Below are 27,292 nucleotides of genomic sequence, written 5' to 3'. Positions count from 1 at the left end.
TCCGCAGTGGTCGGACTACAAAATGACTAATTAATTTCCAGCTTCGTCTAAACGAGCCGAATTACACACCCCGGGGCCGCACCTCAACAGAAGCTCCAAGGCGGCACCAGAAACGGAAATGGGAAGGAGCAATTAACGAGGAAAGTGTGTATGTGTGTGCGGGGGGGGGGGGGGGGATGCATGGAGGGGCGCTGGCACTCCCGACTATTAGGGCAGCCCTAAAAGACCACACGAATGCCCTCCTGAACCCTCGCGCTCTTTCTCCGGCCCTCTTCCCTTCTATGCACTCCCCATACCAACCCTGCCCAAATATCTCATGTCACTTCGCGTTGCTATAGCGTAAAACTGGACACCTCCAGCATCACCCCCCCCCCCCCCCCTTCCGTCATCGCGTACCGGCGTCGCGTCGGGTCACCGGCAACGCTGGCCCCCCAAGTTAGCCCCAGCGAGACAGATGGTCGCGGGTGCGGTGGCCTGGCTGAGCCCCGGCGGCAACACGAAGTACGGTGCCCCCCCCGGTCGGACCGAATCTGGCGTCGCGGAACGGTCGCGTGGTCCCATAGGACCGGCCATTTCCGGTGCCTAAATTTTTTCGGATAACAGAGCGTGCCGTTTCTACTGGCGACTGCGAACGTCGAAAGCGAAATGTACGTAGAGGACATAAGCGCATGCGAAAAATCGCCGGTAAATTTGTTCCGATTCGACGCAACAGGAGAAAAAGGCAGCTGCTGCAGCATGCCGAAGAGAGAGGCGTCCCGTATTTGGCTCCCAGTCAGCGCTCGCTCCCCTTTCTCTCTGCACTCCATCTAGCTTAATTCCCTCGCATAAAGCTTATTTCATTCGATAACTGACTGCTTTGATTTTCTTTTCTGTGTCTTGTTCTATACTTGCCCGGCTGAACATGTGGCCCGCCTGGTACGTACCCGACCTGAGCTCATACCCTGGCCGTATCTAGAAAGAGCGATACGACACGTGTCATCGTGAGAACTACCGCGATAGAGTCAGGCTGGACCTCGTGCACGTGGCAGTGCGATACAGGGGAGCAGAGAGCCGTAAGGTGGCGCCGCACGTCAGATCTGGCCCATATGTCGTGATCGTGGTATTCGCTGATTAAGAGCGCCGATGTGATGAAATAAATACAAAAAATAAATAAAATTGGTTTTGGTTTTGGTTTTATGGAGTATAACGTCCCAAAGTGACTCGGGCTATGAGGAATGCCATAGTGGAGGGCTTCGGATAATTTCGACTCGACCAACTGGGGTTCTTTAACGTGCACTGACATCGCGCGGTACACGGTCCTCAAGCATTTCGCCTCCATCGAAATGTTTCCCATCGCCTCCATCTAAGTTAACATATTACGTTTAGATACGGAGAAGGAACGCCGCTGGCTATTAATTAAACAAGCAGCAGCGGAAAATTATTGACTGGTTTCAACGACCTATGTAGTGCTTTAAACAGTAATGAAATTAGAGCACAAAGTCGTGAGCCGGATTATACACAGATATAGCTTTGTGATATAGCAGATTATACACAGATAGATTATAGACAGATAGATTATATACACAGACAGATTATAATGTCCATATATAGCGTGGTTTTTTTTTTTAACCTTCACAGATTTTTATTTTAAAAACCATAAGAGGTACATCTGTGCTGCTTGGGGAGCTGGATTGAAGAGCAATGCGGGCATTGTGAACGGGATCAAGCTTAATTAATAAACGACTAATTAATTAACTTAACTAACCGATTTGTTATTTTTGAATTTAAAGTAATATTGCGATTTCAAAGGCCGTCAACAGCGAAGGTGACCCAGTTCTTACATTTTCATTAGTGACATTGTAGTTCGAAATACCAAGAGTAAGAAATATGGTTTTAAAAGCTCGTTTAAATAACTTTCCTGCGATGCATATTTATTAAATAGCATCAATCGCAATTCTAATGTAGCTTGTTCAGGCGTGCATTGCGTATTTAGTGATGTAGGAGTTCACTTGATTTAGGCGAGGATATCACGCACAGCGACACTATTTTATAATTTTACAACTCAGGAAAGTCAACTAAACGAGCTTTCAAAAGCGTATCTTTGACGCCTCGTACATCGAACTGCAATTCCGATTAAGAAAACTGAAATACTCGGCTAGCTCTCGATATGGACGGCGTTCAATTTCGCAATATATTCTTGTACACTAAAGCCAGGAATAAGAAAGTTGAAGAATAAGAATAAGAAAGTGTTGTTTTATTTAATGAATTGTGTACTATTCGAGCTCGATCACGTCAATAATGTCCGTCTTTCTGTAGAATCCACCTGCACAGACCGCACCGATGCATTTCTCACTATTTGTTCTTGTTAATAAAATCCGTATTGGTTTTTAAAAAAATCACCCCCTATATCGCTTTGCTACGATTCGATTGTTTTATCCTTGGGATTGTAACCCATGTAGCCTTATCCCTTGTTGGCACAAATACTTTGGTCGACAAATCCATTTTCGTTTCGGAGCGGTGCGTAAAGATTCATATCCCCGATATCCGCTGTATAATCATCGTTGCTGTATAGGCACCGTCGCCAAGGCGGCTTGCACCTTGTATAGTAAGGCTATAGGTTTAAAATGATATCTGTTGTTGTGTGTACATTGCATTGTACTGAATCCAGGGGGTTTAGCACAATACTACATTGTGTAGTTCTATGCATACTGAACGAGGCAGCAACGACCTAGTAAGGGAACAGCAACCTGGTATGCGTGAGTAGTTAGGTTCGAATCTCGATAAAGAGGTCCAGAAGAATTCGAAACAGTACTTGCCCAGATCGTGACGCATTTACCACTGCGCACCCCAACGTTCGCTTCAAACAAAACCTCGCACGCTGTCCACTCAAGACGCGGCACATTAGGCGCGAGTGCGATAATTTTGTGGATTGTTTACCTTTATTACAGGCGCAGCCGAAAAGTTAGCTCCTATCACTCTAAACAGAAAGGAGCAGAAAGGAAATGAATGAATGAATGAATGAATGAATGAATGAATGAATGAATGAATGAATGAATGAATGAATGAAAAACTTTATTGTTAAGGAGGATTTTCGCGGCGTAGATGGGTCCCTCAGTCCAGGGCCCCAGTGGCCTTTGCAGTCTTGCGAGCCCTGTCGAACAGCTTGAGCTGCTCTTCAGGCTTCGAGCAGGACAGTTAGCTGTCCTTTAGCCCACTCCCTTTTATAAAAGGGAATGCGTTAGAGGACATCTTACCCCCGTTTTACTCCCATTCAGGCGTATTCGTGTTTAGAGTGAGCCCCGATGTGTCACCACCGGATTTTGCTCAAAGCAGTCGCACTTGACATCTTCTCAGGTTCATTATGAACGGCGCTCGGAATCGCTGGAAACGGCGGCAGCTGATACAGAGTGGCGCGATTCGTAATCGCCGCAGGAAGCATCGTCCTCGCGTGCGGCTGGTTACTTACCTCTCAGCGAATCGTACACGGACCACCCGGCGCACGCAAACGTTGGGGCGCGCGGTCCGGCCCTTTCGATGTTATCAAAACGTGGCCGTCGCCGCCACCATCGTCATCGCCGCTTGCATTCGTTCGTGCACACACCTGATCGACGTCGGCGCGGCGCGAACCGACGCCAGCTTGTTGACCGGCAGCGATCTCGTTGTTCGCGTCACGCTAAGCGACGACAAGTCGCCCAAGCTCCCGTCCGTCACAGGGCGCTCACAAATGGCGGGGGGTCTTCGATCCGAGTTGCACGCCATTAACATTGCATCAATAACATGCGCGCCAACAACTTTGGTTTTTTTTTTCTGTCAGATAAGCAGAAAGAGAATGACGTGAAGGGTGAAAAACGAAGCTACGACTGGAAAAGTAGAGTAAGCCAGGCACGGATAGCTGCTTCCAAGTGTACATCGATTTCTGTACCTTATTTTTTTTACCGCTTAGGAAGCGCTCGCTCGCAATGATGCGCAGGTGGTCAGAGATATGCAAAACAGGTTGCGCTCGGCTTCGGCACGGCAGTACGCGGAAGGCATCAACAAACTTGAGAGAGAGAACCAGCCGAGGTGGAAAGAAAAGTTCTTCAGAAGCGAAAGCGAAAGATAACAAACACGGATGCGATGCGCGATGCGGGCGACAGCCTCAACTTCAGAGATTCCCCCCCACTACTACCAAACTTTGTTTATCGTGCGCTTGGCAGGCGCATCCCGAGGCGAGTTTTTTCTTTTTCATTCCGCCTTTTATTTCGCCTGTTTGTAAATACTCCAGCATGCCGAAGCGTTCGACGCTATGGCCGAGGCTTAAAAATTATGCTAATGAGTGTTGATTGTCTCACTTTCATCCTCTGTCCAAGCAGGCCACTGCTGGCACCGGTCTCAGTTTGAAAACGAAGTGGATCCGTGAGCAGGTGAGAGAAAGAGGGGGGGGGGGGGGTGAGCGCAGTAAAGTACATACAGACATGACCTGAAGATTCTGCGGCGTTGAGGATGATACATGTTCAGCGGCAATACGACGATATTATAAAGCGAACAAAATGTGCACCTGTCGCCATGTTCCTTTTAAGAATAAATTATCTCCAATTCTTTTCTTTCTTTTATCTTCCCAGTCGCCTGGTTACACTGAAACAATTTAGAGGCAGCGTTGAAAGAGCCACTGATGTGTTATATCGGAAACTTGCATAGCTACAGGTAACAGAATTGCTGTGTGCGGTTATATATGCGCTTTTGTCTGGGCCTTCCAGACACACACACAAAAAAAGCCATTATGCTTTGTTAGTATTTGTCACAGTACGTTTTTTTCTTATCACTGATTACATTGTTAACTGATATACTTTAAATTATCTATAGAAAATGACGCGTACTCAGAGAACCATACCGGTCAACATTTCCGGTGATTCTGAAATTGCGCTGAATGTACGTTCGGCGTTTGAAGAACATACAAAAAAATTTGTGGCAGGAGCAAAAATCGATGGTTAGAAGAGATGTTGTTAGAAGGGACACCACAAAAAAAGTTTTCAAGAACAGAACATTCCAGATGAAATTAAGGCAAGCGCGATTAAAACTTATGTTTTGATTGGCGTATGTACGCTCGGGACTGTTCGGAAATTCTCCTTAAATATCACCAATCGTGGATGCAGACCTCACTTTTGTGTTCAATAAAATTTTGTATTACCTTGAGGTTGCCTGCAAGCTCAGCAACTAGCTGTCGGCAGCGCCCAGCAACATTTATTTAACCATCGTAACCATATTTTACGCAGCGCTGAGTAATGGATCCGAAATCCGCAAGCAGCGTCAAAGTCGGCAAGCTAATTTCTGTGTCCTGTGTCCTCCTTCATCTTGTCCTACGTTGTTCGCGCTGTTTTGCTAAAGATGCATCTATGCCAACTCGCCCAAATGAACGTTCTACTAAGCTAATTTCCGAGTTTTGGACCGAGAGGGAGACCAAATCCTGATGAATCGGCTTTGCGGGGTATTTCAAAACGAGTACGTTTAAAGAGCTATATGCAAACTACGGTCTGTTAGAAGCGAAGAGCTCTAGCCGTGACGCTATTGTGTCCGCGAGATCCTGATGCATTGATGGAACCTCCCTCACTCTCGCCTCTAAGGCTTCTCAGGCCAACCAGTTTTTTCCCTCGCCGTAAAGGTAGATCTCTCGAGTGTGAGCGACAGCGCCACCTCGAGTCCTGGCAACGAGTCCAACCTCTCTGCACCGTTGCCCCAGCATGTCGGTGAAGGCACTGGCGTTGCACGGCAGAGATGGCGCCCTCACGGCTAAGTGCTACACCTCTAACAAGGTGCAGCCGCGGTTATGGCGCACAGAGACAACGAAGGCGCCGAGCCAGCGCCGCCGTGACTCGCCTGCAGAAGCCGAGGGCGTGGTCACAGTAGCGTGACGTGTCACGCTTCGAGGCGTCGCGAGCGCGCGCTCTGTACGCGCCATTATTAGCGCTAGGAAAAGGGCGGTGGAGGGGTGAGGTCGCCGGGATCAGTTAGCCGCGGTTCACCGTGTCCAGAGGGCACGTTGGAAAGTCAAGGCGTCCTTGCACAACCGCTGCTTCACCCCCCCCCCCTTCCCCCTTCGCCCCTGGCCTCCTCACGCCCCCACTTTCGTGGCCCGCCAACTCTGTGCGGAGAGTGGCTTGCCGCATCGTCAGCCGAGCGCGGTGCACCTCGCTCGCGAGGTGGGCGCGGATTTAAAAGGATGACATCGCCGGCGAAGCAGCTACGCACTCGAACGACAACGCCACCGCTGCGCTCCCGTGGTTACGGCTCTTGGCCCCAGAGGTGGGGGCGTGGCCCGCTGTCCACCCGGGCCCCGGCCAATGGGGAACGCCCGCACAGGCCGGCCGGACAGTTTGACGTACGTTCGGCCGGCACGTGGACTTCATCAGCTGCGAGAGCGAGTGTGTGTGTGTTGGCGAGTGCGTGTGTGTGCGCGCGTGTGGGCAGGCGCTGGAGCGGAAGGCATGAGCGGCCGAGGACAAGCGCACGAGACTGGTTGTTTACGTCTGGCCCTTGCGTTTTGAGGTCACCGCGGATGCAACGCTTGTTGGTTGTGCTGTTGGGGCTTGGGATGAAAGCTTTGTAGTGTTACGAGTCAACAAAACAGGCTTCCTACAGATAAACATGCTGCGCGGGATTGCGACATGGTTTACCCGACTCTATGATGGAAAAGTGAACCACATGTCCGAAAAAAAAAAGATTGAAAGAAAAAAAATCCGAAATATGTCCAAGCGGCATGACGAAGTTCACAATTTCTGTCAGAGAAAAGTAACGATGCGAGGCTTCCGAGCATTCGAATAATAAAATCGTCGAATCATTTTCCTACTTTCAGTTTGAACTGAACCCGTTAAATCGATTGCGAAGTTAGAGATTCATATCTCGAGAGAAACAATACATACCATGATGGAAAATAACATATTTATTACAACCTCCAGCCCTAACTGCCGCTTCTGCGGTGCAAAAGCTACTTTAGACCACATCATCTGGGACTGTAAAGCACATCCCCCACCCCCAGATCTCATGGCTGCTCCCTCACCTGACGCGTGGCTTTCAGTAAAGGTCAGCGACGACCGAGGCACTCAAGTCAAGGCTGTCGAATGGGCCTGTGCGGTACGAGACCTACATGGTCTGGACCTCTCTTACTGACCACGAATCTACACTTTCTTTCAATAAAGTTTTTACTCACTCACTCACTCACTCACTCTGAGAAGCACTGCTAAGTTTTTTGCGTGCTAAGTTTCTCTGGATCTCCATATCACATTAAAGTTTTTGTTTCAAAATTTCTGACGTCGTTCAACAAAACCTTCCGCTCAGAATGCAACCCTTTATCGACAGTTGGATTCAAATACGCTTGCTTCACTCAGGCTCCTGGCTGCTTATCGTGGATTTTTACATAAGAGCGTCGCTAACCATGTTGCACTTCGAGTGAGGTTACAATAACTCATACAGTTGCTGTTGCATAAGTAGTGCATTCGTTATGACCCCAACGAGAAGTTTCTGAAACTACTTGGCTTTACATGAATCCCCGAACAGCGGTTTTCTTTGCAGTTTACGCCATGTGTAGGGCCCAATACGAAGTGATACGCGGCTCAAACTAAATGCAGCTTCAATCTAAATGCGCCACTCATGGAGAACAATAACCGTAGTCTTTCCGATATTTTGCCACAATGCTGTGTTATCGACGTTGTAACCAGCTGATATTAAGGACTATTGTTGCGTACAAGGAAATACAATGCAAATACATGTATAAGTGAAACTCGTCTTCTCAAACATGACACATCCAGATTATCAGAAACGAAAACTAAACGGCTGACGAACGAAAAATGCTCCATGAAATATGGGCAGAGTTGCACACGTACCTGACGGATGGCAGAAATAACTTCGGCGTCAATCGATGCAGCAGATATCTTGAACTTGTAAAAACCAAGGTGAATTCTTGAGGACGGCGCGCATGGCAACGTGATCGCAGCCTCCACTACGCTGTACTGTCCACGTCACATCCTTATGACCAACGCGCATGAACGAGTCAACTTTTTGCCACCACAAATATGGCGGCCGCATGCTTCGGAGGAAGCGAGTGCGCGCCGTGATAAAATTATTTCGTGACTGTTATTAACGGCCTCCGTTGCTTCCCTGCAGACAGTTTTTACACGGAGAAAGCAGATGTGAAGAAGGGAGAGCCACTGGCAAAACACTAGACGTGATTTCATTTCGTACAGCGTCTATAGAGGGCTGCCAAAAGTCCTCTTGGCGTCGTAACTTTTGGCATCAAAAACGCCTACGGAAAGGGCAGTCAGAATCTGCCGCCCGCTTTGAGGGAGGTTGAAGTGTACATTCCAAGCCGCTGCAAGGTTCAGCAGAAAAATCAGCGGCTACAAAAGGTGCAGAAATCAGTGCAGTTCTAGAATGAAACTTTGCTAAGAGCACTTTTTTTTAACGTTTCTTCGAGGTCAGCAAGCAGACTAGCCAAGCCATTCAAGAACATATACGAATACCCGTGGCCTGGTGTGCTGGTAAAACATGTGACAACGAACACTGGAGGTTTTGGTTATCCCCTTCACATTTCACTTGTGTCAGCATGGTGTATGCTTCGCCGTAGAAATCACGTTCCGCCTACGGAGGAGGTTCTTGGCACTAGGGGGTCTGAGTGACGATGTACGCGAAGTCGCAAGTCTTCTAAGTAGATGTCTGCATGGGCACGGCATCGCTTGCAAATGAACACATGAAGAAGCGATAGTCGAAACTGGCTCCGCCGAACACACGCTGTCAGGAGCATGAATGTGGACACGTAATCACGTTTCTTCCAATGGAGATTTTAGCTCTTTGATGACCCTCTCGACAGATCCTTTTTTTTTCATGTTTCTCTAGTGCAACAAGTTCTTGTAGGGGGACAGGGCGTTGTCAAGCTGTCCTTCACAGTTTTTAGTCCTGGCTCCTTCTTTTCGATGAAAAGAAGAATAAGCTTGACTTGACTACAGTTTACGACAGCACATCCATGACGCAAATCTCAATCGATGCAGGAGCGGCGATCTGCTCGTTCGCGGAAAAAATGGAGCGTAATGTACGCAACCGAAAAAAAAAAAGGCATTCCGGGGAATATCCACATGGAACGTATTGATGAAAAAACAAATCAGTGCGGGAGATGGCGTTCAACTGCTTGTCATGATATTAAAATCTCAGCTAGCTTCTTGAATGACACAGCTTTTTGTCGATGGAACAGAAACTGCGCGCACAAGCAGGCAGCCATGACACTGGCTCCGGCACCACGCAATAACCTTGCCAGAGATGCGCCGAGTCCAGGGCCAGCGAGGTTGCACGAGAAGCGTTCGATTTAGCACACGGCACTCTTAAACCTCCAAGACACAGTCGACGAAACACTGGCTTGACGGGAAAAGTGTTTGCTTTTCGTGCAAAGATGTCGTGGCACGCCCGCAGCTAAGACAAGGCGACCTGGACAGATTGTCTTGCTCGGTACTTCGAGGCGATTACTAAAGCACGACAAACGGTTGTTCTCCACTGTTCCTGGCGACTCTCTCACAATCCGTTGTTTAGGCGACGAATCCAGTCGAGGTCAAAGGTAGTCGTTACTTTGAGCAACTATGGCGTGCAATCAAAGACTCAAGACGCCGTCAGCCGTACGAGCGTCCTTGCGCAATACGGTCCCATGATGATTCAACCGGTGCAGCAGATGCTGATCGCTGGATGCAGTTTGCGACCCTAACAACCTCCATGCAATCGGCGACAATGCGGCCTATGTTCGCGCTCGATGCAAAGATGGCGCGCAACCGCGCGCAGCCAGGACGAAGCCACTTGAACTCCTGTCCTTGAGTAACAGTCTGGGGTGTGCCAGGGGTGACCGTCGGATGCAGCTCGCGGCTTCCACGCCTACAGAAAGGCTGCCCGGAGAACCGAGTCGAGGACTGTAGCATTCGCAAGTGAAACGAACATGGCGCCGCACGACACAGGCGAGACGACTCCGACGATGGCTCCTCCTGGACGTCACACAGCGAGAGAGAACGGCGCGCACGCAAAACGCGAAACGCGTGCGGCTTGCGAGCAGCGGTGCCGGCGAGTGCCAGGGGCCCGACCATGGCGGCGAGGTTTTCTCGGGCGAGACCATTTCTTGTGTTCGTTTGTAATTATATGGAAAGTGCCTTGATTGGACGGCCGACGAGTGGAACCGACCGAAGCCGGAGCTCGTCGGGCGGCAGGCCAGCAGCAGCAGCAGCGGCAGCAGCCTGTTCGGTGCCTGCCGTATATATTGCGATGCGGGATAATTATCAAGTTAATATGGATCATCATTGAAAGTCGTCGACGTTTGCAGCTTTTCCCCCTCGCCTCGCGGCCCCCTTTCGTCTCCGCTGCTTTCCATCGCCCCTACCTCGTGCTTTGGAGCAAGAAGAGCAGCTCCTGAAGGCGAGGAGAGCACAGGGACGTGCGCCATATATGACGAGGCGAGGGAAGCGAAGACGTTGGCATCAAGAAGAGAACGGGAAAGAAGGGGGGGGGGGGTGCAGCTATACTTGCAGGGAGGGCGTGCGGGTGAATTGAAGGCGCTAAAGCCAGCGGAGCTTCCTCTTCCATTCTTGTCGTTTTCATTGTTCTCTGACTCCCGCAAGTCGGGGAGGCTGAGATGAGATGCGCCGCGAATCAAGACGATCGCGAGAATCGCAACGAGGTAGAGATTAGAATTAGAAATAAGACGACGGGTACGAGGATCCCCTCTCTCTCTTCTCTTTTCTCTTCCTCCTCTCACTTATATTTCTTCCTTGCGAGGAAAACGAGAGATTTGCGAATTTTTTTCCTTGCCTTCGTTTCTATTTTCATTCGTGCGCTTATTTTTTTTTGCCGTTTATTTACGAAGCACGGCGTTAGTTTCTGTATACGCTAGCACGACAGCACGGTCGAAGTGCTCACCGAGGAAATCCAGCGATCTTTCCGAATATTTTGTCATTAACTAGCAGCTTTCCTTTCTGCTGCGAGCCTGTAGCAACGGGGGAAAGGAGAAGCAAGGTTTTGCGGGTGGCGAGTCGGCGCCCGAGCCGAGGGCCACCTCTAGCTGGGTTGCGTACACGGCCGGCTGTTTCGCGCGCGAGGTTTATGCAAAGCAATGCGCGCGTTGTTGTGAGCGAAGGCAGAGCGAGCATAAAGAAAGGCCATGGAAAGGGCCACGTATGAGCGAGCAGTTCGTTCACTCTCTCGAGCCCCCATCTCGCTCGTGCGTCAAACCGGGGGGGCCCTTGGCACAGGCGTGCATAACTAACCCCACCCCCCCCCCCACCCCCCCCCCCCCCCCCCCCCGCATCCCAATGATGCTGTCTCAGCGGCATACATACATATTACGTGCTTAGGCAGGGCGAGCGGACTCCCCAGCGCTAAAGGGAGGGTGATGGACCAACTGAGTGAGTAGAATTGACGTGAATAAAGTAAGACGAAAAAAGGAGTGAATACTTTACGATAGTTTATCAGGGCGCTTTCTTTTTTAGGTTACCTGACGTGATTGAATGAACAAGTTGAGTATTGCAAATAGGTCTAACATTCTTGAAACATAGAAGGCATTCTCTTAAGTCCAAGCAAGTATTTCTAGTAATGCAGCGCTGATTTTTTTCATAACAGCATTATCGTTCATAAATTGAAAAGCTTTCGATGCAAGCCCCGCCGCGGTGGCTCAGTGGTTAGGGCGCTCGACTACTGATCCGGAGTTCCCGGGTTGGAACCCGACCGCGGCGGCTGCGTTTTTATGGAGGAAAAACGCTAAGGCGCCCGTGTGCTGTGCGATGTCAGTGCACGTTAAAGATCCCCAGGTGGTCGAAATTATTCCGGAGCCCTCCACTACGGCACCTCAATCTTCCTTTCTTCTTTCACTCCCTCCTTATCCCTTCCCTTACGGCCCGGTTCAGGTGTCCAACGATATGTGAGACAGATACTGCGCCATTTCCTTTCCCCCCCAAACCAATTATTATTATTATTATTATTATTTCGATGCAAGATCTAATCCGTGCAGTTTGGTATATCAGCCTCCAAACTCATGTCATGGCCTGTTTACAAGGAAGCTCGGTTCTGTCGTCAACTTTTAATGATTTTTTCGCATTAAAATGTAAATTACGCTAATATGTGGTCATGATTGACTCGGTATGAAAGAAGTATCGTTCACCAGAAGAAAAGGATACGCTGTCTCGCGCTCGATATGAGGTGCCACGCGTATAGAGTAAACCAACTGAGGTTTCCGATTTATAGTAAACATCTGCGCCTTCACACAAAGCACCCCACTTGAAGAAATATTAAATACACTTTGTTCTCAGCTTTGACAGTTAAATAAAGAAATTTTGAGCATCGGTGCGCTTGTACTGCATCGAGAATAGAGATCCTACCATATCGCGTGCACTGCCTTACGGAGCGTCTCAACCGCACGCTGACAGACATGCTCGCCATGTACGTATCCGACGACCACCGGGACTGGGACATAAGCTTGCCTTTTGTCACCTTCGCCTACAACTCTTCGCGCCATGATACCGCTGGTTACTCGCCCTTCTATCTTCTCTTTGGACGAGACCCCTTACTGCCCTTCGACACTCTGCTGCCCACAGCTGGCCCTGTCACTACATATGCGCGTGACGCTATCGCCCGAGCAGACGCCGCCCGCCAGGTTGCTCGACAGAAGCTCTCCGCCTCCCAAGAGGCTCAAAAACACCGCTACGATGGCCTGCACCGTGATGTGCGATACCCTGCCGGATCTCTCGTCCTGCTGTGGCTCCCATCCCGTCGTGTGGAGCTATGTGAAAAACTTCTGCCGCGCTACACAGGTCCTTATCGTGTATTACGGGCAGTGACCGACGTAACGTATGAAATCACGCCGCTGCACCCAAAGTCGACGTCCGCTCCACTGAAGTCCGAAGTCGTTCATGTAGCTCGCCTCAAGCCCTATCACCCACCATCGACATCGCACGCCTAACACGCACCGGGACGTTGCCTTCAGCCGAGGGGGATAGTGTTACAAGTGGACGAATCATGAACGAAGAAGTGGCGGTGCGCGGAACGACGACGACGTTGACAGTTGGTAGCTGGGCGCTCGGTTCTGAGCTGAGTGCTGGCCACCTCAGAGCAGCCGCCATATAGACTTACCGCCGTAACATCCCCGTAACAATATAAAGCCCGATACTACGTCATGTCGTAACTACATGCAATTAGTACATTAAGCTGTAAGATAATGACTAGAAATCCATATCTAATATACGAGAAGGATGTCGCCTATTACGAACTCACAATCTTTGTACCTATGAGACCTGGCATGTGAACAGTTTTCATAAAAGAACATTTCCAGCTTCAGCAATATGTACCGTTTGCGAGTAACAGCATGCGTTGAGCGAGCCTGAATGATTACATAGCACTGATTTGATACATGCAGTTTGCAGGCGTCGTCAATCTAACTAGCAGCAAAATGCAAATGGCGCGACTAGTTTACGCGTATGTCAAACTTGTGCTGCCAGTCGCAACCGACATATAAATTACATAACGCTGCCTTTCTAAAGGCGCGAGGACTGCAGATGCGATGCGAAGCGTCTTCGCGGTAGAAACGGGTAACAACCATCTTCATTCTGGATTACGTTTGAAAGAAGCTAACAGTCCCAGAAATCAGGGAAAGCATGGGAGTGTTTTTCTATACTTTTTTTAATTTGTGGTGTTGATCAGTGAGATGTTTATAGCGTATTTTATTTTATGGTTGGATGTTAATTTATTCGGGAGTAGAAGACAAAACAACCACATGCCGCAGGTGGGATGCGAGATATACATACACACCGGCTGCTGTTGGTTTCGCTTCTCTCACCATGGTTTATTGTCTTCCATGCCGCCCGATGCAATAAATGTGAACGATCATGAAACAAATCAATACAGGTGCGAAGACGAACTATTAAGAATAAATTGTTTTTGTTCTCATTCTCCGCAAATGCAGGTGAACATCGTACAAAAATGACGGCAAATCTGAGGCCGAACGCGGCTCAAACCTTTCTGCAAAATTCCGGGACTGTTCGTTCGAATGGCATCGGATGAAAAATTTTCTCATACAAAAGCTCCAAGCAGGATTCAAACTAGCGTGAGCGAGAACCGAGCAGCGTTGTTCCCGGACGCTCTGCTATCACCGCAGCCCCTCGTATTATACATGTTTTAAATTGTCACATTCATCATTTTTCATTCTTTACAATGTCACGAAATCTGGACAACGGCTTCTGATTACTGTTGCTCCCACCACGTGCTGTAAAGCACTGAGCATCAAAAATTGCAACATATTCTGGTTGCTAGGTACGCCCCACTGATTTCCTTTTGATCAACAAAACTCTTGGATGCAAGCGCATCAATCATTTTAAAAATCACATTCAGCAGCGCGTAATAAGAGTTAACCGCCAGAATCACCGTCTTAGCGCACCGCTTCAAAGGAGGCTTTAATTTTACCTCTATTAAATAAAAATAGCACCATTCAGTTACATGGCGTTCGCTATTAGCGGCCGATAGATGGCGCAAGTTGATGATATCAAGAAAGCTGAACATGAGTTAAGCGCATCAAAATGCTCGGAAGTACAGTAGTGCTGCCATCGTGGCCGGGCAGTGGAGCCGGAGAAGTCAAGCGGCAACAAGACTCGTCTGTGTCCCCAAAGAAAGCACTCTGTATGCACACAAAGCTGAGAAGGCGGCCTAAGAAGAGCCGCTAAGACCTAAGAAGAGCGGATGAGCACTATGGTGCACAAAGCAACGAGAGCAGCGGGGGACACTGAGCGTGCTGTCCATAACTGGAAGAGTACACCGGCGAAAGCAGCCAGGCGAACCATGCATGCTGAGTAACTCGAACAGAAACAGCGTCTAAATTGTCTGGCTAATATCGAGGGCAGCTACCGCCATCTATGAGCTATTGTAGAATGTGCAACACATTACTTGCAATGTACACGCTGACGCATACTCTTGACGGAAAAGATAGACTGCAATATTTTAACTAGACAGCGTTAAGGGCCCGGTGTCGCAGAAAAGCCGGTATCGTAGGCGTCGGCGGCGTTGGCTGTGAGCGAAAAATTCCTCCTCCTCCTCCTCCTCCTCGCAATGTATATTTATATATTTATAATTGGTTTTTGGAAAGGAAATGGCGCAGTATCTGTCTCATATATCGTTGGACGCCTCAACCGCGCCGTAAGGGAAGGGATAAAGGAGGGAGTGAAAGAAGAACGGAAGAAAGAGGTGCCGTAGTGGAGGGCTCCGCAATAACTTCTACCACCTGGGGATCTTTAACGTGCACTGACATCGCACAGCACACGGACGCCTTAGCGTTTTGCCTCCATAAATACGCAGCCGCCGCGGTCGGGTTCGAACCCGGGAACTCCGGATCAGTAGCCCAGTGCCCCCAAGATAGCGCGCGACGGCAGCGCCTCCCGCTCGTCTCGTTCGGGCGCAGTGGGGCCGTGCGGGCACGCAGGAATCACGCGGTGAGCGGCGAACAACGCAGCGCACATTCAAATCGCGTTCCCCACGAAGCTTGCGGCTTGCTGCCCGTTCGTTCGGCGCGGAAGCTATGCTGGCGTTCGTGGCATCGGGTTTGTGGAGAACGATGTGCCGACGAACTACGAGTGCAACTTGAGTCCCACGCGTTTCGACAAGGCGCCTGGCAGCGCTTCTACGTGGTTTGCCGCTCCGCGCGTCCGTTTCACCGTACGTAGCAGAGCGATTTGTCTAACGGGCAAGGCGTCGCGCCGAACGGGCGATGGCGTTCCGTGGACTCCCTGGCAGTGCTGCAACACGCTGTCGCGTTCCACTCTTAAAGGCGAAGCTTAAGCGTCCTCCAATTTTTTTTTCGCTTTATGCCATCCTGCAAGCCTCGCGCAAGTATACTTGTCCTGAGCGGCACTCATTTAAAATATTGGTTTCTTTTTTTATACTAAAATGCCTAACCTTAATTACTAATACTGTTTAGAAAAAGAATAACAAGCATAATTTTAATTTAATTTCCAAATAATTGTAATTTTTAAGCAATATACTGCTGAAAATTGCTCTGAACCATTAGCACGCACTGAATCCCACCATTTCTGCTGTTTTCGCTGCCAATGTGTAGATATATGGTGAGTGGAGACACCACGGACCACACGTCGGTCGAACCACGGTGTTCTGACTGCCGCTCAAGCGGACTCACTCCTTATACCGCACGTAGTATGTGCTTAACATTTTGATTCTTTTTTCCTCTAATATTATTTTTGTCGTTTCCCTCACTGTGTTCTTGAAATGTCCAACCAAAGCGAAACAGCCCCGGCGCCCTTCTTTAGCTGAGTGCCCGGGTTCAAACCCGGCCGCGGCGGCGGCCGGTGCCCGTGTGAGTGCGATGTCAGTGCACGCTAGATCCCCAGATGGTTGAAATTATTCCGGAGCCCTCCACTACGGCACCTCTTTCTCTCTTTCTCCTTTCACTCCATACTTCCTCCTGTCCCCAACGGCGCGGTTGGGATTTCCATAGAACAGTGAGACAGCTACTCCGCCATTTCCTTTGCCCATAACTTTCTCTTCAAGGTGCGGTTGAGGTGTCCGCCCGGAGTACATAAGAGAGTTGACAGCTATTTCGCCTTGCCTCCCAACTCCCCTCCCTTTTTATCATCATGCGTCAGGCAGTTACTAAGGCGCTCGTGTGCTGTGCGAAGTTTTTGCATGTTAAAGCTTTTTGCACGTTTAAGCACCCCAGGCAGTCCAAATTGTTCCGCTATTTATTTCCCTCTACCTCCTTTCACCAGCTGCTCCGCCCGTTCCCTTAAGGCGCAGTGGAGGTGTCCACCGGGAAGTGAGACAGGTACAGCGCCTTTTCTTTACCCCGTTACGAATCGCTATACATTTTCCTCTAAGGTATTCGTCCTTTCCCCGCTTCTCTGCCGAAATGTTGATAGGTTTAAAATTCTGGTTAATCCTGTCAGTACATCTTGTCACTCAGACAGCACAGATCTCTCTATGCACCAAGCGTGCTCATTGTATTTCATCAGCGTAAGATCTCAGTGTATTGAGAGGCGGCTTTTTACTTACGGAGCGAGGGGGACGACAGTAGGGCAAAAGGAAACAGCAATAAAATGAATATGCCAGAATACGAGCAGGCGCGTAACCTGAAAAGCAAGACATTGTGTATTTCACCTGCACAAGAGATAGCACCACACTCTGTAACTCTTGTTGGACCCCCTTCCCACTTCCGAAAGAAAAATAAATGCGGAAATACGGTGGAATATAAAAAAAGAGGAAAAGCCATAAGGGAAACACCGAAAATATTGCTATTCTTTTGAAACGACGAAACTCAATTTCGGCTGTGTGCTGGCCAAAATTGCGCCTCGCGAAAAGGGCGGAAACGGTCTGTAGATTGCAGTCAAGCACGGCACCGAAATATTGGCTCCAATGGTCAGTCTCAGTGCTACATCTTCATTTGTTTATTAATATTCTTTGTTTATTATTTTACTCTTCGCAGCCCCGACGACCACGCCGATGGGAAAGTTCACGGAATAGAAAGGCCGGGAGAATGTGAAACGCGCGGGTCCATCCCTAGGAAGAGAAAAAGTAGGAAGTGAAGGTGGGTATGAAAGGGGGGGGGGGGGGGGGGGGGGGGAGTAGGGCCGAGTCTTGAATGCGATTTCCTCGAAAAACGCAATTTCGACTGGGCCGTGCGAAGCGAATGGACAACGGGACCCTCATACATTTTGAGTAGGCGCCGTATAGTCGGGGAAGCGGAGGCGTCAGCTAGACCTGCGTATATATATAGGTCGGGCGTGCCACTTCGTCCCACGCCGATTTCCTCTCGCCGGCTCGCGGGCCTGTTTGCCCGAAGAAGAGTTTGGAATGATGATGTGGGCCACAGCCTTCGACCTGGAGTACACCACGGTGGAACACCGTTCACCTTGGGGCACATTTCCTATCGCGCGGCAAGGAACAAAGGAACAAAAACAAAACAAAAACAAAGCGTCGTTGCTTGTTCGTACGTTAGCAATTTCTCCAATGCGCAGCGGACAATGAAAGGCCAGTTCCGCTCACCTGATGTTCCGAGAAGCATTAATCGTCCGGCACAAAGTAACTGTTATTTGTTCCTAGATATTAGGGCATCTCTTCATGGGTGTAGAGTCAAAGTTCCAGAAGCCGGAAGCCAACCGGAAATATATCTGACAGAGCTTTTAACATTCGAGGGAATAGCATTCCGCTCTGGAGGACGTAAAGACCTGGGGACGTAAATTCGCGTCGTAAGGACCGGGCAGCGCGACGATGGGGTAAACAAATAGAATAACGCTTAAAGTGACCACCATAACGTATACAGTTATTATAGAACAGACAGGACGAAAATATAAGCGTCGTTCGTAGCCGCAAAACTAGGAAATCAGTCGATAATGATAAATGATGTGAAGGTCCAAGAAATGTAATCAGTGGTAAACGAAAGTGGTTGTGGCTATTTAAGGGTGAGAAAAGTTGATTCAGCCCTACATTATACCGTACATCACTGGTTGCTTCCCACTGCGTCGTGGCTAGCATACTGCACTAGACTCTGCGTTCACTAATCATCTCGAGTTCTCCCTCTCCCCCATCACCTCCTTTCTGCTTTCATTTTACACGGCAATGCTGGACCACTTCGCCTCTAGAAGTTCACCCCGTCTTCTGGCTCCGCCTCGCAGGACGCATCTCCCATACAACCCGATAACTGCCACTGTGCTCTTTGGGGTTCCTCTGCAGCTCATCTGGAAGGCCATCGGCGGTAAAGTGCTTCGCTCACTAAGTCGAGGTCGACACAAAACAAAGACGTCAATGTAGCAACCGTGCACATTAGCTTACATCAAAAGGAACAATTACACATTAGCGTCCACCCAAGCCCAGACATACGGATAGAAAAGAAAGCTAAACAGCTTTCACAGAAACTTCTTATCCGAATAAAAAATGCATCTTGGTCCCAGAACCACAAAAGGAAATCTGTTTTTTCAACTACGAAGTTTCTGAGAAAGCTGTATAGCTTTTTTTGTAGCCATATGGTTGGGCTAGGGTGGGTGCTAATTGCTCTTTTGTAATTGCTCTTTTATAACAGATCTCCACATTGGGGGACTACCTAGCTCACCTAAACAATGGACCTAACTAGCTTATACGACACTTAGCCTGTCTAACAAAGACCGTTCAGAATAGACTGTAAGGGGGGGGGGGGGGGCAGCAAATAAAGAGGGAGAGGTTTTTTATTCGTGTTTGCATGTATAAATAGGCTTCTTAGCTGGCTGGCTCTATCCAACAGCAATAGACCACCGCATGACATCCATGCTGCCAGCCAATTAGAAACCTTTTCACTTAAAGAGGGATTCCTAAAATCGGCCCCGATGGGCTGCAGCCATGGAGCTACAGAATTACAAAGTTTCTCAGACGTTTTCCAGATATAACCGACGCTGGTTTGCGACATTAAGCACACAAACAAAAAGAACTGGATGTATCTTTGTAACAGAAAACTGAATTTCTGTATGTAATTCCAACGCAAGGAGCTTTTACACAAGCATCAGAGCTCATGAACATCAGAGACATTAATGAGGGCGGCAGCGGCGATAAAAAGGAAAACAGCAGCGACAGCAGGTTCAGCGCGACGCGGTAAGCGCAGCTACATCTTCAGGAACCTCATTCGTTATATCTTTCTGCAGGTGCACGGGAGCAGCTCCAAGCAAAGCCCTGCCCATTGAACTAATTCTCAGTGATGGCTGCCTTCAGCTCGAAGCGTGGATACGTGGTAGCGCACTGAATCAACGCTGTGCCCTGAGCAATCGCCATGTGCATCGAACAAAAAAAAAAAAGGATGTATAAGTAGGCCTGCTAGTGAGGGCATTGAACTTCATCGACGACAAAAGCCCGTATACATAAGAAGATAACTGTAGAGTGACAAATACTGCTATATAAAAACAAAACAAAGGAATCTGAGAAACTAGGCAATAAGAAAAATAAAAATGGCGGGGAGCCGGGGGAGGGGTCGATGGAGAAGAAAAAAGGAAAGAAGAAATTTCGATGGATCTCCGCGGAACGTCTCTGGTCTCCTGAGAAGGCGTGCCGGGTGCGCCGGCGTTTCCTGTTCGGGAAATTTGCATAACAAGGTGTTGATTAAAGTTTGCCCTTCTTTTTCGTCAATGCCGGCCTCCTTTGTCTTGCTTCCTCTCCGCGTCTGGAGAGGATTCTGCAGTGTCCCCGATGAAACAAAAGGGGAAGACCCACCCCACTTTTTTCCCTGAAGAAGATCTGAGGAAACGTCAAAATTGGCTCCAAAGGAGGTGCGTAGCTTCTGTGTCTCGCTTTATCTACGTGAAGTGGTGAATGATAGAGGTCAGTTGCTACGATCGATTTTTCTTTTCTACAGCGAATCTGAATAGGGCATTTTTTTTTTTCTGGTGTTACCGACGCCTCTCTTACAGAAGGAGACGGCCCTACCTCATGAACCAGAGTAGCTCGGTGCACCCTGAATAGCTCGAGCCGCTTGGTGGTTCCAGTGAAGTGATAAAACTTCGCGTTAATAAGTCGCAACCGGAAAACTGCTGCACGTACCACCAGGTTAAAAAGAATGTTGTCCAGCTGATCCCAATCCCTAGGGGCTATGTGGTAAGAGATGTGGGGGTCTCTAGATTATAAGGCATCTGTGAACGCGTGATCTTGGTTTTCCCGTTTAAGTGTAGTCCGCCGTGGGCTTACTGGGGTGTAACTTAGGTGCGATCCAACTAATGTAGTCCCAACGATATTTTGTCGCGGATCTTAGATGCCATGGTGCATTGCCGTCCACTATATTTATAGTCATTTTGCCCTCATTTATAGTTCTTTCAGAGTAAGGACGTCATGGGGTTGAATCCGCCGCCGGTAAGATTTTTAAATCCAATTTCCTGAGAAACACATTGGTTTTTACAGTGTCACAAAAAAAATGGCAGTGGCTTAGCTCAACTATGCCAGGATATACGTAGCGAGAGCTGCAGTTCCCCCCTGGTCACGCACGTTGTCGAGCTCGTTGTTGTGAATAAAATGTTAAGCATTGAAGAAGTCTTTGTTGAAACTTATTTATTCAATTGTTTTGACAGAGATAAACAGTGCCTGGTGATCGGTAAAGTAACATGCAGTTGTCTCAATGCTGCCTGCACAGTATTGATGCCCCGTGGAGACCGACACCTGAACCGCGGTCGTAAGGAAAATGAAATGGAAATTGGTTTTAAGGAAAGGAAATTACACATGTCTCGCAGAAGTCACGGCGGCATCCCATGCGCAGGTCATGAAAGTGGGTTCTGCCGCGGACTCAGTGGTTAGGACGCTCTGCTACTGATCCGGAGTGCCCGGGTTCGAACCCGACCGTGGCGGCTGCGTTTCTCCGCGTCCAAGTCTGAATTTGTGCGTATTCGACATTCTCCGAAATGCGAAATCTCCGTTCAGCGCTCTCTCGCCAGCGGCCCCATCCGTGAAGCGCAGGAGCTCCGAATACTCGGTCTCTTCATTAATCAGCGTCGCAAGGCAGACGTAACCCTTGCCAAACTCCGCAAAGTCGGCGACCAGGTGGGCCGAATGGTTCGCCGCGTTTCCAACAAGCGAGGAGGGTTGCGAAGGATGCGGTGCGGCTCGCCCACACCTTCGTAACTAGTCGAGTACAGTACTCGACTCTTTACCTCCGCTTACGGGAACATGACGAAGATTGGTCGGAGGTTGTACTCCGCTAAATTTTCAAGAGAGTCCTCGACCTCCCGATCTCCACTTCCAAGGCGCGACTACTCGCGTTGGGGGTCCCCTATCGGGAACTTCGCACGGCGCATCTCGTTAACCAATACACGCGCCTCGCCCAGACGGTGTCCGGTCACCGCCTTTTGGACCGGTTACATATAAAAAATGACCACAATACGGTGGAACGGGCTCGAGTGCCCGAACTGTGGAGACGCACCCTCTACGTTCGACCCCTTCCGACTAAGATGAACAAGGAGGACCATAATGGCCGGCGCCAGGCGCGGGCGGATGCCCTGCACCGCCACTGTGGCTCTAAGAAACACGTCTTCTACGTCGACATTGCAGGCCCCTACCACTCCGGGGGGAATGGTACACGGCTGCAGTCATAGACGATGGAAAACAGGTGGACGGCCTCTCGTTCAGAGCGCCCAGCTCAACTCATGCGGAGGAGGCAGCGATCGCCCTCGCAGCCTCCCATCGCGACTCTAAATTCATCCTCACTCTCTCGGAGCCTAGCTGTCGTAACTTTGAGTTCGGTTAAATCACTCCACTTGCTCACCAAATTCTTCACCACAGTACTCGCGACTGCGATCCAGCTCATCGCTCAATCATATGGGTCCCCGGCCATCAAGGTATGCCAGGTAACGAAGCCGCCCATGAGGCAGCCCGCGCACTCACTTACAGGGCAGCAGGCATTCCTTGGGAGGACCTTAACCCCCAGATCACAACTTTTCTTTCTTTTAAAGATATTACCGAGCACTATCGTGCCGAACACCGGCGCTACCCGGTTCCTATGAAGGGAATGGGTAAAGCTGGCGAGCGAAATCTCCTTAGGCTCTTCACAAAAACCCTGCTATGCCCGGCGGTTCTCAAGCACATTGATTCTTCTTTTGACGGCCGCTGCTCATTCTGTGCGAGGTAGCCGACACCTTTCACATGGTTTGGGCATGCAGGCAAAATCCTTTTCTCCCCCCCCCCCCCCCCCCCCCCCCCCCACCCTATCACCCCTTCCGCTACCCGAGAGGACTGGGAGGCGGCTCTGCTCGGCTGCCAGGAACTATCGGCAGAACAGGGCCTGGTTCTGCGGACCTGCGCAGCGGTCAGGACCAACGGTGTCCCGGAATGAGGGACTCTGCCTTGTATTGTAAGGGGCGAGACCCACTAGGGGCCTCTCTCCGAGCACCTCTCTGTATATATATCTAAATAAATGCTTGTCACCACCACCACCACCACCACCACCACCTCCCAGGCTCACGGCGAAATGCTCGACTGGGTAGCGTAGTGTAGCTCTCGCTACAAAATGCGAACACCCGCAGAAAGAGCCAAAGACTCATATTTCACTAAGAACAGCAACTGGATGGAATGCTCCTTAGGGTCCTTTTAAAAACGAAACGGTTTCGAAACCCGTGGTTTTTGGACATCAAAGCAGTTTTTTTTTTTTTGCTAACGCCATGCGTAGAACCCGCTAATAGATTGAATGCATTCATATTCTACTACACATCGTTCGTAATGTTGTGTTCACTATTTGTCCATCGTATAATGGTAGAAAATGTAGCAGTGATGCGGTATCCCTAACGTCCCTCGGATAGTGAACTTCCGGCTGCGACTGTAATTGATCCCGAGACATTGGGGCCTCGAACCGACAGCCTGCTCGCTCACTCAGGCAGAGCTGTTATACTCACGCCACGCGTACGCCTCGTTACGGACACAGGCCTTCGAAATTTTCAGCTGCTCGCACCAGCCAGCGCAAGAATGAAAACAGATAGGACGATTAAAGGAGGTTACGGAGTCAGCGTTCGGTTCTGCCCAAATGGCTTCGCTCCATCGCACACTGAGTGTCCCACCAGAAGGTCGCCATCAACTGCATCCTTCTCTCCGACACTCGCACGGCCGTACGAACGGACGCACCTGCGCCAAGGCGGCTTCGGTGATTCTCCTTGGCTGACCAGCTGCCCCGTCTTGCTCCTGACAACGGGTGCGAGCCGTCGGACAAACGGACGAGGGGCCACTGCCATTAAAGAGACCAAATCACGCGTGCAATAACGCGCGGTTCACGTTCGGTTCCGCCTCCAACGCGATTTTAATTTTTATGTTTAGTTGCAACACTCTAGGATTATCTAATTCCTGATCTCTGCTCTTCGGCCTACGCTCCGTCGAAACGCCAGCTTGACGCGGTTGCAGGGCGAGCTTCGGCTTTTTATAATTACCGGCCGAAGGTTCGTTGTAACGGGCGTATGCAGAGGAAACGAGTCGGTTGTCGATGCCCTGCGCTTTGATTAATTATCTGCACTCCCCTCGTACAGCAACACCGCTCTTAATGCTGGCTGTTAAGCAGTCGAGCATGACCTTTGTCCGTTAGGTGAAATCGCTCGTGAAATAGGACGGTTGTCTAGTTTGAACCGCCGTTTTATTGTTCCTCTCTTCCAGTGCTTTCTTTGCTAAATGATTCAGTTCCTTTTTTACATAACTGAAGTGTATACGCAATGCGCTGTGAAATCACTCGACGTAACAATGGCTCAGCCCAAGCGCGTTGGTATAGCCTTTCAAATGGCTAGAAATTGGCTTGTGGACCGAAGTGTCGCGCACAGCTGTTTCTTAGACATGCGTTTAAGCGTCTGAGGAGTTGGAATGACGTCGTTTAGGAAAAAGTTCTTCAAATAATCATTTACAGTAGAGATAATGGATAACGAAGATAGGCTACCCATAGATGACTACTTTCATAAAATATGCGTGATTGTTGATCCCTCCGAAATAGCGTCAAATTCAAAACGTCACGATATTCCGGCTCTGCCTCACAAAAATAACCAGATAACATGGTTCTTAAGGGGCATTGTCTTGTTTCTTGTTCTCACTAACATAGTGGCCTAAGTTTCTCTTTTTTAAATTCTAATAAATCCTTTTGCTCACCATTGGCCGCTGTATCCTATAATGTCACAGCTGACAGCCAGCTAGCAACGTGCGCCTTCAGCTTCGCAGTATTAGATTAGAAGAGACAGAAAAACTATTCGGGAAATTAACTGCTGAGAACCGCGCTCCTAGGAAGCGCGACTGAGCAACGCATTCCTATATCAGCGTACTCGTGCTAAACACTTCCTACGCGCTCGTTCTAATGCAGGCTCAAATAATATCGTTCAATACTATAGTAAGTAACTGAATTTTATCCAACTCTAAGAACACCGCAGCCTGCTGAATGTTTGTAGCCGCATCAGAAAACACAACAAAACAAATGCAAGCCACTGCAACTGAACGGAACTGGCAAATTACTTCAGTAAAAAAGAAAAAAAAACGAAACAAATAACGACGCAACCACTCTAATCAGAAACGCAACATGTTATTACTCTCCATTATTTACGACCCCGTGGGAGCAAGGCGTGAAGCACTGGCACAATCTCTTCTACTCGCCCTTCGCACCGGTTTGTTTAAGCCCTGGAAGGTCATTTGTTTTTATCCGTCCTCCCGCGTTTCGCCCGGGGCCAGGCTCGCGTCGAAGGCGTTTCGGATCGCGCGGGCGAATGACAAGCCGCGTGGCATTCACACCTGGCCTAGTATACCCTTCAGAAGCCCCCAGTGTGAGCCGCACGTTGGGGCCAGCTGCAGCCGCGCCACTCTCTCGGTGGTACTCACACCGGGTCGCTAGAGGAATTGGCCAAGCCTTGCCGCGCGCGTTCCTGGTCGCGGAGATAGCGCGCGCGCGGTCAGAGGCGGAACTAACCAGCTGCCCGAGACGGCTGAGCGGCGGCGCCCTCCGCAATTATTAATGACGGGGCTTCGTAGGCGGTCGGTCAATGTTTTATTTATTTAAGGCGTTTAGTTCCGCTCACTTGATTTCCCGCGAACAGGGAAGCGAAAATAATAAGTAGGCAGTGCAGTCTGGAAACTGCCATCGTTGTTTTTATTCTGTGGCTGTTAAAGTTGTCCATGCATTTTTTTGTTCGTTTGCTTATTTGCTATTTCAAACTAGATTACTCGCGTTACAAGGTTCTTCAAGACAGCTTGTACGGCGCTGGCGGAATGCTTTGCTTACGGCCGGAAAGAAACAGTGTTTGTCGGAGTACAGGCGAAAACGCCGCCTGTGGGTTGGGAAAGCAGGCATCGGAGGCACCCTATAATTTTTTCACCATCATAATCCTTTATTTGATGGCGCTCAGCAGTTTGTCGGAACGCAGCAAGTGAAATTACACTCATTTAACCCTTTCGACCACTCAAAGTCGACCACTCGCAGTACACCAACCGGAGTGTCCAAGTTTGATTCGTGGGCACAACAGGGAATATCGAAACTGGCAGGACCACAGAGATCACCTACATATTACCGAACATACCTTATTTACTCGAACGTAGGTCAACATTTCTACCTGCAAATATTCCCCAAATCGAGGCGGTCTACCTAATATCGTGGACAAAAAAGGCAGGTTTATTGGCATAACTAAATAACGGCATTTGTCTCTGTGAAATTATACGAGTTATCGGCCCACAAGCTTGAAATTAGAAAGGAGGAGGACAAAAAGAAGCGAATAGCAAAGAAAAACATGGCACCATTTTCTGAGGGCAGGACGACGCTATCTAGCCGCCAGTCGCCGCGTCGATCATTTAGCGTGTCGCGACGTCTCTTCCTTAGGTGAAGGCTAGAAGACGCCAGTTGACTAGATGAAGACTTCTCCGAAGCGTCCAACAATGATGGGGTTCTGGCATGTACCCTGGTGTCTACTCTCCCTCCTGTAAACTATGTGGCCAACATGCCACACTATCCCACGTACTCTGGGCTTGCCCTCAGGACTCCCCTCCGCGAGGTTTGCAGCTCTCGAATCCAGACCAGTGGGAGGCCGCATTGCTCAGTTCTGACTCGGACACACAGATCCGGGCTGTGACAAGAGCCCTAGAAGTCGCCGAACGCCACGGGCTCACGGTCACTTGATGGGGCTATAACCCCACACTGACTGCTACCTTGGTCGACGAAAATAAAGCTTATCCTCCTCCTCCTCCTCTGGTGTCGAAGTGGAGATGCCACCTGCGCCTTTCAGGTACAGTATGTATGTCACCGAACGAACACCAAAGCCAAGGTCTCTCAGCTCTGAATTTGAGTCGCTCCTAATGCATCTGGGTTCATATACACGCTCATGGTTCATATTATCATTTTACGGTTGCTAACGTTTAGCGTAGACCCATGTTTATGGCCGTTATGAATTTGAACCTGATAAAACCTCTTCCGCAACGTTAGCTCTGCTCTTGGATTCATAATCAACAGCTTCTGTCAGTAATTGTTCAGGACGACGTACACACCGAACTAGCAGTGTTTCTTGCACTATCCACATTCGACTGTTACATCACTTGAACGCAGCTCGCGGTACTTCGCAGAGGCGCCAATCACAGCGACGCAGTTATAGCGAGTTAGAAATGGCACGCAAGGCGAGATTTCCGAGAGGCTCTTCTATCCAAGTGAGTGTACGCTGGCATGCGCACGATAAGCGCGCAGATCCCATTTAAACCGTTCCTTTTTTTTTTTTTGAGAGCGAGAACAAACAACGAGATGAGTGCAAGGATCTGATCTCCCTCTCGTGTGCACCCGAAAAAGAGGATAATATAGCGACAAATGGTGAGAAGGGTGAATAGGGAGTGACACGCGCAC

At 49.4% G+C, this 27,292-nt stretch overlaps 1 long non-coding RNA gene across 3 annotated transcripts in view; it reads right to left on the bottom strand.

Moving 5' to 3' along the window:
* The window catches only part of LOC144098718 (uncharacterized), a 175,735-nt gene that overhangs the window by 123,088 nt on the left and 25,355 nt on the right, over nucleotides 1–27,292 (bottom strand). Inside the window, exon 1 of one of the 3 annotated variants that reach the window (XR_013307229.1) lies at nucleotides 7,836–10,111. The exons of 1 other annotated variant lie outside the window; for it this stretch is intronic. This is a non-coding gene — a long non-coding RNA (uncharacterized LOC144098718). Of the gene's footprint in view, nucleotides 1–7,835; nucleotides 10,112–27,292 lie in introns of those variants that run through there. One more of the 3 variants, XR_013307228.1, reaches the window with a different exon arrangement.

This window comes from Amblyomma americanum, chromosome 7 (genome assembly GCF_052857255.1).
Source record: "Amblyomma americanum isolate KBUSLIRL-KWMA chromosome 7, ASM5285725v1, whole genome shotgun sequence".
NCBI lineage: Eukaryota > Metazoa > Arthropoda > Arachnida > Ixodida > Ixodidae > Amblyomma > Amblyomma americanum.
The sequence above is the reverse complement of the archived record's forward strand: the minus strand, read 5'-3'. Positions and strand labels throughout refer to the sequence as shown.